The sequence below is a fragment of the Nyctereutes procyonoides genome, unplaced genomic scaffold, assembly GCF_905146905.1.
Source record: "Nyctereutes procyonoides isolate TBG_1078 unplaced genomic scaffold, NYPRO_anot_genome, whole genome shotgun sequence".
Taxonomy (NCBI): Eukaryota; Metazoa; Chordata; class Mammalia; order Carnivora; family Canidae; genus Nyctereutes; species Nyctereutes procyonoides.
Window position 1 is genome coordinate 22921194 of NW_026575082.1, and position 10725 is coordinate 22931918.

The 10725-nt window shown below is 37.5% G+C and overlaps 1 pseudogene; it reads left to right on the top strand.

Moving 5' to 3' along the window:
* Nucleotides 1-312: 312 nt before the first annotated feature.
* On the top strand, nt 313-1117 carry LOC129514499 (AP-3 complex subunit sigma-1-like; annotated as a pseudogene).
* Nucleotides 1118-10725: the final 9608 nt, after the last annotated feature.

Genomic DNA, 10725 nt, shown 5'->3' on the forward strand with positions numbered 1-10725 from the left:
TTCAGGAACAAGACAAGGACTCCCACTCTCACTGCTTCAATTCAACATAGTATTGGAAATCTTAGCCACAGCAATTAGACAATAAATAGAAGGTACACAAATTGGAAAGGAAGAAGTAAAACTGTACTATTTGTAGATACTAGTACAGAATTCATAAAAAAAAACACTAAAAAAAACCCAGCTAGATCTAATAAAGTCAGTAAAGTTACAGGATACCAAATTAATATACAGTGGATGGGGAAAGATCACTGGTGAGATCCCCGGAGGAGACTCACACTCTGGCCCCCACCCAGTCAGCCTAGCTCCCTGGTAATGAAGATGACACTCATCTTCAACAACCACAGGAAGCCGTGGCTCTCCATGTTCTGCTAACTTTACAATGAAGATAGACAACAACAAATCATCAGGGAGACATTCCATTTGGTATCTAAGGGGTAAAAATGTTTATAATTTCCAAGGAGGAGGATTGTTAACTGGAAAATCTGACAACAAACTGGTTTACAAACATCATACACATGACGTTTTGTCTTTTGTGTGTATTCTTCAGAAAGTGAACTTGACATTTTGGATCTACTTCAAGTACCTGTGGAAACATTAGACAAGTGTTTTGAAAATGTCTCTGAACTGGGTTTAATTTTCCATGTAGACAAGGTTCACAATATTCCTTAAAAAAAAAAAAAAAAGATGAGAGAGAGAGAGTGAAAGAGAGAGAGCAAGCAGGGGGAAGGGCAGAGGGAGAGAGAATCCTCAAGCAGACTCCCTGATGAGTTGTAAGCCCAACACAGAGCTCAATGCCAGGACCCCAAGATCATGACCTGAGCTGAAACTAAGAGTCAGATGCTTAGTCAACTGAGCCACTCCTGTGCCCCAAGGTCCATAGTACTCTTGGAGAAATGGTGATGGGGGGATGGTAATGGAGACCAACATGAATGAGATTGTTACACAAACTGATGCACAAAATAAACTGGAGAAATCTGTGGCTGAATAAGACCGAGCTCTGGTCTGTGCTATATCATCTGTAAAGAATATGAATTTTCCTGAAATCCCAAGAAATATTAACATTGGTGACATGAGTATAAAAGTGCCAAACCTGACCTCTTTTAAAATACAAAATTAAAAAGGCCACTCCCTGGTAAAATCTGACGGAAAAGTCATCTAGATTTACTATGCAGTTGTTTACCAAAGATAGAGGATGAGAGTCTTAACTTTTGCTGTTGGGTTTAAGTCAGGGTACTATATAGAGGTGTGCAAAATCAATGTGTATGTTCAATGCTGATTTTCTTGTTCAGTGATTTTGAAGAAATTGAGTAGTTCCAGTTTCCATATTTCTCTTTTCTGAACTGCATTCCTATGCCCACCTAAGGCATGCCTCTCTATATTGGCTACTACATTATTTCAAAAGTTTTTGAGACATTTCCTTAAATTCTGTACAATCCAAAATGTTAGTGTTTTCTATGGATCACAAGTGCAGCATTCCATAATTCTTTCTGCTGTTTGTCACAACTGTTATTTAAAGAACCAACTATGTATTGCATGAAAACTTTAAGGCCTTTTCTCTCAGTTTAAATAAACTCCAAGGTAACTGGACTTCTAAAGCACCTTTTAACTTGCCTGATACCTACTTTAGAAATAATTTTTATGGCCCTCTGAGTTAACAAAGAAAAGTATATTTTATCACTGTTAAAAAAGTTAATATACAAGGGTGCCTGGGTGGCTCAGTCAGTTGAGCATCTGACTCTTGATCTCAGCTCAGGTCTTGATCTCAGGGTCTTAAGTGTAAGCTCCATACTGGGCATGGAACTTACTTAAAATAATAATAGTAACAACAACAACAATAATAATAATAAACAAAAATCTGTTGCATTTCTATATGTTAATAACCGTGCAGGAAGAGAAATTAAGAAAACAATCCCATTTACAAGTGCATTTAAAGAATAAAACATCTAGGAATAAATTTAACCCAAGAGATGAAAAGTCTGTACATTGAAAACTTTAAGATATTAATAAAAGAAACTGAAGACAAAAATAGATACTTAAAGGATATTATTTAATCCATGAGTCTAGAATATATATACTATTCAGAGGAACAACAACAAAAAATCCCAATGCAATCCCTATCAAAATTCCAGTAGCATTTTTCAGAGAAAAATTCTAAAATTTATTTGAAACCACAAGGCCGTAAATAGTCAGAATGATCTTAAGAGCAAAGGGTATCATCACTCTAATTTCAAACTATACTACAAAGCTACAGTAATCAAAACAGTATGGTATCGGCACAAAAGCAGAACACAGATGGGTACAAGAGAATAGAGAGCCTGGCAATAAACCCATGAATATATGGCAATTAATTTATGACAAGGAAGCCAAGAATATATACAGGGAGAAAGGACGGCTTCTTCAATAAAGTGTTGGGAAAATTGCACAGCTATATTTAAAAGAATGAAATTGGATTAGTTTATAACTCAAGATGATTACAGGCTTGAATGTATGACATGAAACCATTAAACTAGAAGGAAACACAAGCTGTAAGCTCTTTGATCTTAGTGATTTTTCTTGGGTCTATCTCTAAAGGCAAGAAGAAGATAGCAAAAAATAAACTGATGGGACTCTAACAAGCTAAAACCATCAGGAACAACAATAAAGGCAACTTCCTGGATGGGAGACAGTATCTACAAATCATAAACCTATTAATATCCAAAATAAAAACTCCTATAACCCAACAAAACAAAAAAAACTGATTAAAAAATGGACCTGAGTATTTTTCCAAAGATATATGTGAAATCCTATCATTTGTCACATATAACGGAATGTTACTAAGCCATAAAAAAAGAGTGAAATCCTATCATTTTTGACAACTTGGTTAGACCTTGAGGGTATCATGCTAAGTGGAATCAAGTCAGAAAAGACAAATGCCACATGATTTCACAAGTATGTGGAATCTAAAATACAAAACAGCCCAAAGCAAAACCCAGATTAATAAATATATACAACAAACAGATTGTTGCCACAAGAGGGCAGTTGGGAGTGCAAAATGAGTCAAAGAGATCAAGAAGTACAAACCCCCAGTTACAAAATAAGTCATGGTGATGCAATGTACCATATGAGGAACATAGTTAATAATATTATATTAACTCTGTTTGGGGACTGGTGGTAACTAGACCTACTGTGGTGATCTTTTTGCATCATATGTAAATGTGAAATCACTCCGTTGTACACCTGAAGCTAACACTGTATGTCATGGTATAACTGACAATAAATGCAATTATTTGTTGTGTGTCAATAATAAGTAGGCCACTCTGCAGGATGATGAAAATAATTTTAAATTATTCTGTTTCTCCATTAAAAAAAAACACTATCCAACTGATTTGTAAACATGCACTGCCTATTTCTCTTGGTGCAACACTTTTGACGGACTGTACGTCAGTGTGGTGGCCCATGCTCAGCTCTAGTACACTTTCCCACAGGATCATAAGGAAGAACAAGAGCTGATGGGGCGGGATCCCGTTTGCTGGAGTTCTAGTTCTCAGCTCTGCAGATCTTAACAGGAGGAATTAGCTACCAGCTATATGAAGTGATTTTATAGGGTCAATAGAGCTTCCACCTAACTACCAAACAAGTCCAATTTACTCCTTGCTACTTTCGAGTCAAACATTTCCTTTTTTTCTTTCTTTTTAAATTTTTTAATTATTTTTTTTTTTGAGTCAAACATTTTAGAGCTGTATTCCTTCAGCTTAACTTTACCCCTCTCTTAAATTTGTGGCACTTGGTTGGAGATTGGGGTAAGTCTTTGCCGCAGTGTCATAGCCAGGAAAGGCATTTCCCAAGAGGGCATAGTACCTGAGAAGTAGTATAGGCATAATTACAAATCTAAATAGAAAGAACATGACTTGGAAATAAACTTGGCATATTCTATAGTTTATTGTTGACTCACCTTAAGGCACTGCCAAACCCTGATTAAGGAGAGATTAAATATTCTTCGAGCAGGTGCTATGACTATTAGTCCCCTTTAATGGGCTGCTCTATATTAAACCTTCAAGGAGTCCTTTCTCTGATCAACAATATGCCAATTATTTCCTCTCTTCGCCCTCTACTCTTCTCAGCAGGTTTCAATGCACCATTGTTTCCTACAAAATGACTCCACTTTAAAAAATCCCCTAAGATTTTTTTTCTCCTTAGACACTTAAAAAACTTAACAGTGAGCACCTATTTTCTGCATTCTTCCTCTCATACCAAGAGCAGGTTTGTATTCTCTCCTTTAACTTACCTTTTAGAGCTTCTTCAATCTTGACTACATTTCTAATATGAGCTTTAACAAGTACAGTATAATATTGTTTTGTCAACTACTGCCTTCCAGATCTATTACCCTGAACTATAAACCCCCAAATCCTTATTCCATAGGTTTACACACTTTGCTAAACATAATATAAATTCGGCAAAAAACATTAAATCACGTTGAGGTTAAATTTGGCGTCAATGAAACTAATTTTGACAAACAAGATTCCTAACATATTAGTATCATATTGTGGGCAGCAAGGCATGCTAAGCCTTGATAGATGCAGGGTAGGTGTGAGGACAAGGAGCTAGAAATAAAATCAGTGGTAGGAAAGAATGCTGGCTGGGTTTAAAGTGGCCTTCCCCCTAGGAATAGAAGATAATTTATAGCATACTCCGAAAGGGTGGTGTTAGTTCCAAGCATCTCTAATGTTAATAAGGATCCCATCTGCTGGACACCAGGAGTCATCAGGCAAAGGCAATGCACAAAGTCAGGTGGGTGGCAGCCTCAGAGTTTGGGTGGTCCATTTAATTTGGAACAAGACCTCTTTCAGTGGCTGGAACTCGGGGAAACAGTATCCACCTGCCAAATTACAGGGAATGTCAAGTACTAGGCATGTTGACAAGATCCTAGTCAGTTGGGCTGGAGTTCAAGGCAAGCCTCCAAATCCAGCAGGGGAACTGAATTATGAAGCAGAAATAGAGATGAAACCCATCAGGAGAGACTGTCCCACACAGTTTCACACAGCAGGCTAAGACTAGATGGACAGGCAGCTGCTCAGCGCAGGGGAGCCAAGCTTATGAGCAGAAGACTAACCCTATAGAGTTAGGCGAGGGCCTTTCAGATATCACCCGTGACTTCATCAAGATTGCCAAAGGAATTGGGAAGAATGGAGCCTCGGGGCTAAAGGCATGGTGCAGTGCAGATGAACGGGGATATAGAAACCACTAGTAGACCCTTAGTCGGCAAGGGCTGCATTTTGTCTTTTCTGTAAAATTTAACTCTTGTTTTTCAACAGAGTCACTTGGGATTCTGAATTAACCGGTTTTCTTGTCTACCCAATTAATTTTGAAACTGCCAGTTACTCTACTCCATCCCTATTAGACTTAAACTAAACGAAAGGCTCAGTTGACCAGTTGCTCAAATATTCTGTGTTTTCACAAGTGTGTAAAGGAAATGAGTGGAAAAATCTGGATCAAAAACCCCGTTGTGAGAGGTGTGAATGATGAAATGGCAATATTTGACATTTGATGTGGTGCTATTTGAGGGGAATATCCCTCTGTTCCCAAACCCGCCTTCTCCACTCAGCTGCCAGTATCTGCACTTCCACCCTCAGGAGGAACCCCTTTGGAGTTCTTTTCCTGGGATCTTATCCCAAAGGCTATCACTGAAATATGGGTTAATTTGCATGTTACTAAATTATCAGAGCTTTTCCTTCCAACATCAGGAAACTGGCACTAGGAACTGGGGTCTTAAGGAAGCAGTGTTGAAAGAAAACTAAAAGATGTAGACAAGTAATGATATGTCAGAGTTTACCTGGAAAACAGAAACTTCCCCCCATAAGTAATAATTAATGCTGAGTGAAATAAGTCAATCGGAGAAGGACAAACATTATATGGTCTCATTCATTTGGGGAATATAAATAATAGTGAAAGGGAATAAAGGGGAAAGGAGAAAAAATGAGTGGGAAATATCAGAAAGGGAGACAGAACATGAGAGACTCCTAACTCTGGGAAACGCACTAGGGGTGGTGGAAGGGGAGGAGGGCAGGGGGTGGGGGTGACTGGGTGCGGGCACTGGGGGGGGCACTTGATGGATGAGCACTGGGTGTTATTCTATATGTTGGCAAATTGAACACGAATAAAAAATAAATTTATAAAAAAAAAGAAAGGGGGGAAGAGGACAAAGAGAGGCATAAGCCCTAAAAATCAATAGCTGCTCCACAATGTTCCTAAGTGATTCTGAAAGCAGGCATCAAACCTGAGGGTTTGGTGGGAAATTTTAAAGGATGTTTAAAAAGCTGTGATACACCTTGACTCCTACTGATCCGGGCTTACGTGATACTCAAATTACACCCTCAAATTAAAATAACTAAGTGAGGAGTGCCTGGGGGATTCAGTTGGTTGAGTGTCCAACTCTTGATTTCAGTTCAGGTCAGGCCTGAGATCCAGCCTCACCTCGGTCTCTGTGCTCAGCAGGGAGTCTGATTGAGATGGTCTTTATCTCCCTCTGCCCCTCCCCACCCTCTCTAAAATAAATCAATCTTTTAAAAAAAATAAAGTGACATTCCATAAGGTATAATTTTTACTTGTTCCCACTCCAAATATTTTCTTTCAAATCCATCCCTGCTTCTGCACTCTGGCCTAGGGGCAACCCTCACCTTTAAGTGCCTGGACTATAGCGATTGCCTCCTGGCTGGCTGTCTTCTTCTCTCAAGTTCTGCTGGATTGAGCTGAAAAATGCGTATCTCATTTTGTCATTCCTCTGACCCAAAGTCCTTTGATGGCTCCCAAGGCTCCCAATTGTGTACAGAAAAAAATCTTATCTTTTTTTTTAAATTTTATTTTAGACTTTGAGAGCAAGAGAGTATGAGCCAAGGGTGGGGGAGGGGTGCACACAGAGAGAGAGAGGCAAAAGGAGATTCCCCACTGAGCAGGGCGCCTGACATGGGACTCAATCCCGGGACCTCAAGATCAGGACCTGAATTGAAGACAGATGCTTAACTGATGGAGCCACCCAGATGCCCCTAAATCCTGAGTATCCTAAACATATTTCATGAGGAAATTGTCCTCTGGTGCTTCTGATCCTTTTGGCTTCTTCTCTCATCATTAGGGGCCTCATACTTCACCCTGTAACATCAGCAAACTATTTGTAGTTTCCTGTACACACCACGCCAAGTCTTGCACTCTTGAATCTACTACCTACTAGAGCAACTAAACTCATAGAAAATTAAGTATCACAATATCCTGAAGATGGATGAAAGGCATGAAGAAGCAGGGGCCTACCTCCAGGCTCCAGTTGACATACTCACTTCCGTTCCTGCTTTGAAGTCAGTTTCACTGTAATGACTAAAAATGCAGAAGTCACAGATGTCTTGGCATTCTCAAGTATTTACGGAGCACCCATGGGATACCAAGGTAAACATGCAAAATAACCACTCATTTATGAATTATATGGATTCAATTATATGAATTTACAAATTATATGTATCCAGTTATATATTATAAATTTAAAAGATTACAAACACAAATATTAAATATTTAAATGTATATAAAATTTAAATATTTATAAATATATAATTGAATTCTGCATTCGACATCTTTGAGTATCCTTAAACACTACATAAAATGAAAAACTACAAAAAATATTTCTGGATTAATAAGATGAATCTTTGTTACTACTCCAAGAGCCCCATTTAGTATAAGGAATCGTGGAGAGCTGTCTCCAGAGAACCACCCCAGAGTGATGATGCTTGAGTCCTAAGTCTGACCTTCATGTTTTCGGAGGAATTTAAGTGACCAGAGCAGATCTGTCCAAGTCTGGACTCATTTACCAAGCTTCTGAGACTGATGTATAAAATCAGGAGGGTATTTCTCTCATTAATAAGAAATATAACTGCAAAAACAACTATCAATTTTTAAATGCCACCCAACACATTCTTGCCCAGGATGCAAAGTATAATCAAGATCCTGGCTTATTAATTCATAATGAGAATCAAAACTGCTGAGACTTCAAACCACCAAGTTCTCTGCCTCGTACATATTTTCCCTATAGGCGTAGAGGGAGCAAGCGAAGGAGTTTCTTAGGAAGAATGAAATCAGATTGTTAACAGTGGCAGGATTTGAATGTTTGATAACATCGACCTAAGATAATGTGTTGATAGGACTAAGTCTATTCTCAAGACCCCAATATTGATTGGTCTGCCTAAGTTTGACGCTTGAATTCACTTCAAAACGGTTATCTTAAAAGTGCCATATATTTTTTTAGATATGGTGATAAAGTCAATAATTCAATCAACTGTTGACAACCGTTTTCTCTTAAAGCTAAGTCTTCATCTTTCTATTCCATTATTTATTAATTCCTAAACTGAATCCTCAGAATAATTTCATTATTGCTATTTCTAAAAGGCAAATTTTTAAAAGCTCTTAAAAAAACAGTAAAAATTTAAAAAATAAAAAATAAAAAAATTTAAAAAATTAAAAAAATTTAAAAACAGTAAAAATTAAGATATCCTGTTTAAAAAATGATAAAAGGCCATCTAAAAAAATAAAAACATTCAGAAACAGGAGCACCTGGGTGGCTCAGTTGGTTATGAGTCTACCTTTGGCTCAGGTCAAGATTCCAGGGTCCTAGGATCAAGCCTCCTGTTGGGCTCCCCACTCAGCAGGGAGTCCGCTTCTCCCTCTGCCCCTCCCCTTACTTGTGCACTTGCTCTCTTTCTCTAATAAAAAAGATCTTTTAGAAAAATAAATATTAAAAATATTCAGAAACAATGCATATAAAGATATTCATTCTCTCTAGGGTGAAAAGAAATGCAAATTTCAATTACATCAAGATTCTTGAGATCATCAAGATGTCAACATATGCGTACATAAATACACATGATTTTTTTTTTTTTCCCCAGGATTGGTAGAAAGCTCCCTCTGGTAATTCTGAGGTCACTAGTGAATGGACTACTGGTTTGGAAACCATCCCTTATAAATTTTCCAATTTGTATCCTATTTACAGTTATCAGATTTTTAAAACACCCAAGCTCTGATAGTGATAATGAAGAGCTGTATTAACAATCATACTCCTATAACCTCTGGGTTGCACCAAGTGACAAGGCTGCAACAAACTGAACCAGTACCTTATTTTTCTCCCTTTCAGTCCTGCTGATCTCTGTGCCAAAAGGCCTAATAAACACAGCCTTTGCAGCCAGGAATAAACCTCATGTTGTTACACTGATATCCTGAGTGATGTTGATCTGGCCAGACTGTGCCAACCTTCTTAGCATCTTAATTAACCTGCTTCTTTTTAAATTATTTTTTTAATTGGAGTTCAATTTGCCAACATACAGCATAACACCCAGTGCTCATCCCGTCAAGGGCCCCCCTCAGTGCCCATCACCCAGTCACCCCCCACCCCCGCCCACCTCCCCTTCCACCACCCCTAGTTTCGTTTCCTGGAGTTAGGAGTCTCTCATGGTCTGTCTCCCTCTCTGATATTTCCCCACTCATTTTCTCTCCTTTCCCCTTTATTCCCTTTCACTATTTTTTTATACTCCCCGAATGAATGAGACCATATAATGTTTAATTAACCTGCTTCTTAGGAAGCATTCTTCATGCAAAAGCAAGAACTGTAGGGAAATGGACTTCATTTATTAATTCTATCCTATATCACTGTTAAGTGATAGGACATATATTTCCAAAATGCACACTGGCCAAAGGGCCAAAGCTCATGAATTGGGCCTTGCCTGCCCACTCTGATCCGCCCCTTCCTTTGTATCAAATATTCTCTGTACTTCTCAACTTGGCCTCTACGATTTTCATTATTCATTCAACCTTGAGAGAAAGCAATTTTGCAATGATATCAAGAAGTCTAAAATGATTTATATACTTGAGTAAGTAGCTCTATTTTTAAGTATTTATCATAAGGAGATAATCAGTATTTTTATGAGGGAAGGACAATTACTGCTACATTACTTATATAACCTCTGATTATGTAAATAGATATATAATGTTTATGTAAAAGGATATTTATTGCAACATTATAATACTCCTGAGTTTGGAAACACCTTAAATATTCAACTACTGGTTAGCAGTTAAATAAAATCTCAACGGTTAGATGCTAGAAAACTGTGAAGACATTAAAATGTGTGTTTGATTTATAAGCCAGAAAGCAGAAATGTTTATAATAAAATTTTAGGCATTAAAGTTTCAATGCAATACAATTTAAATTTTGTTTTTTAAAAAAAGTTGTGTGTTTTATAAATGAGTTGAAGGGATATAACCAAAACCAAACAGTCCAGGAGGTAGAATTAGGGCAATTTTTATTTTATCATTTTCTACAATTTCCCTTAATTAGCACGTAACTCTTGCCACTTAATTTACTTTAATTTTTATCTCAAAGTAGCAAACATCGTAATAAATGAAAAACGACTGTCCCTTGAATTAACCCACACTTACCCCAATCCTGCTGCCCAGATGCAACCACTATGCGTTCTTTAGTTTTTTTTTTATCTTCTCATGGTTTTCCTCTATATTGCTAAGCAATGCTCATACTGTTAATTTTAAATATTCTCTTTGCCTTACTGTAATAGTTTTCAGTTTAGATATCTTATACAATGTATCTCTCTTTGCTCTCCATCCTCCTAATACACTTGGACCATTTTCAGTTAACACTATAAAAGCGTTTGATATTCTAACTAAATTTTATTCTCTGAGAATCAAATAAGATATCAAGAATATATT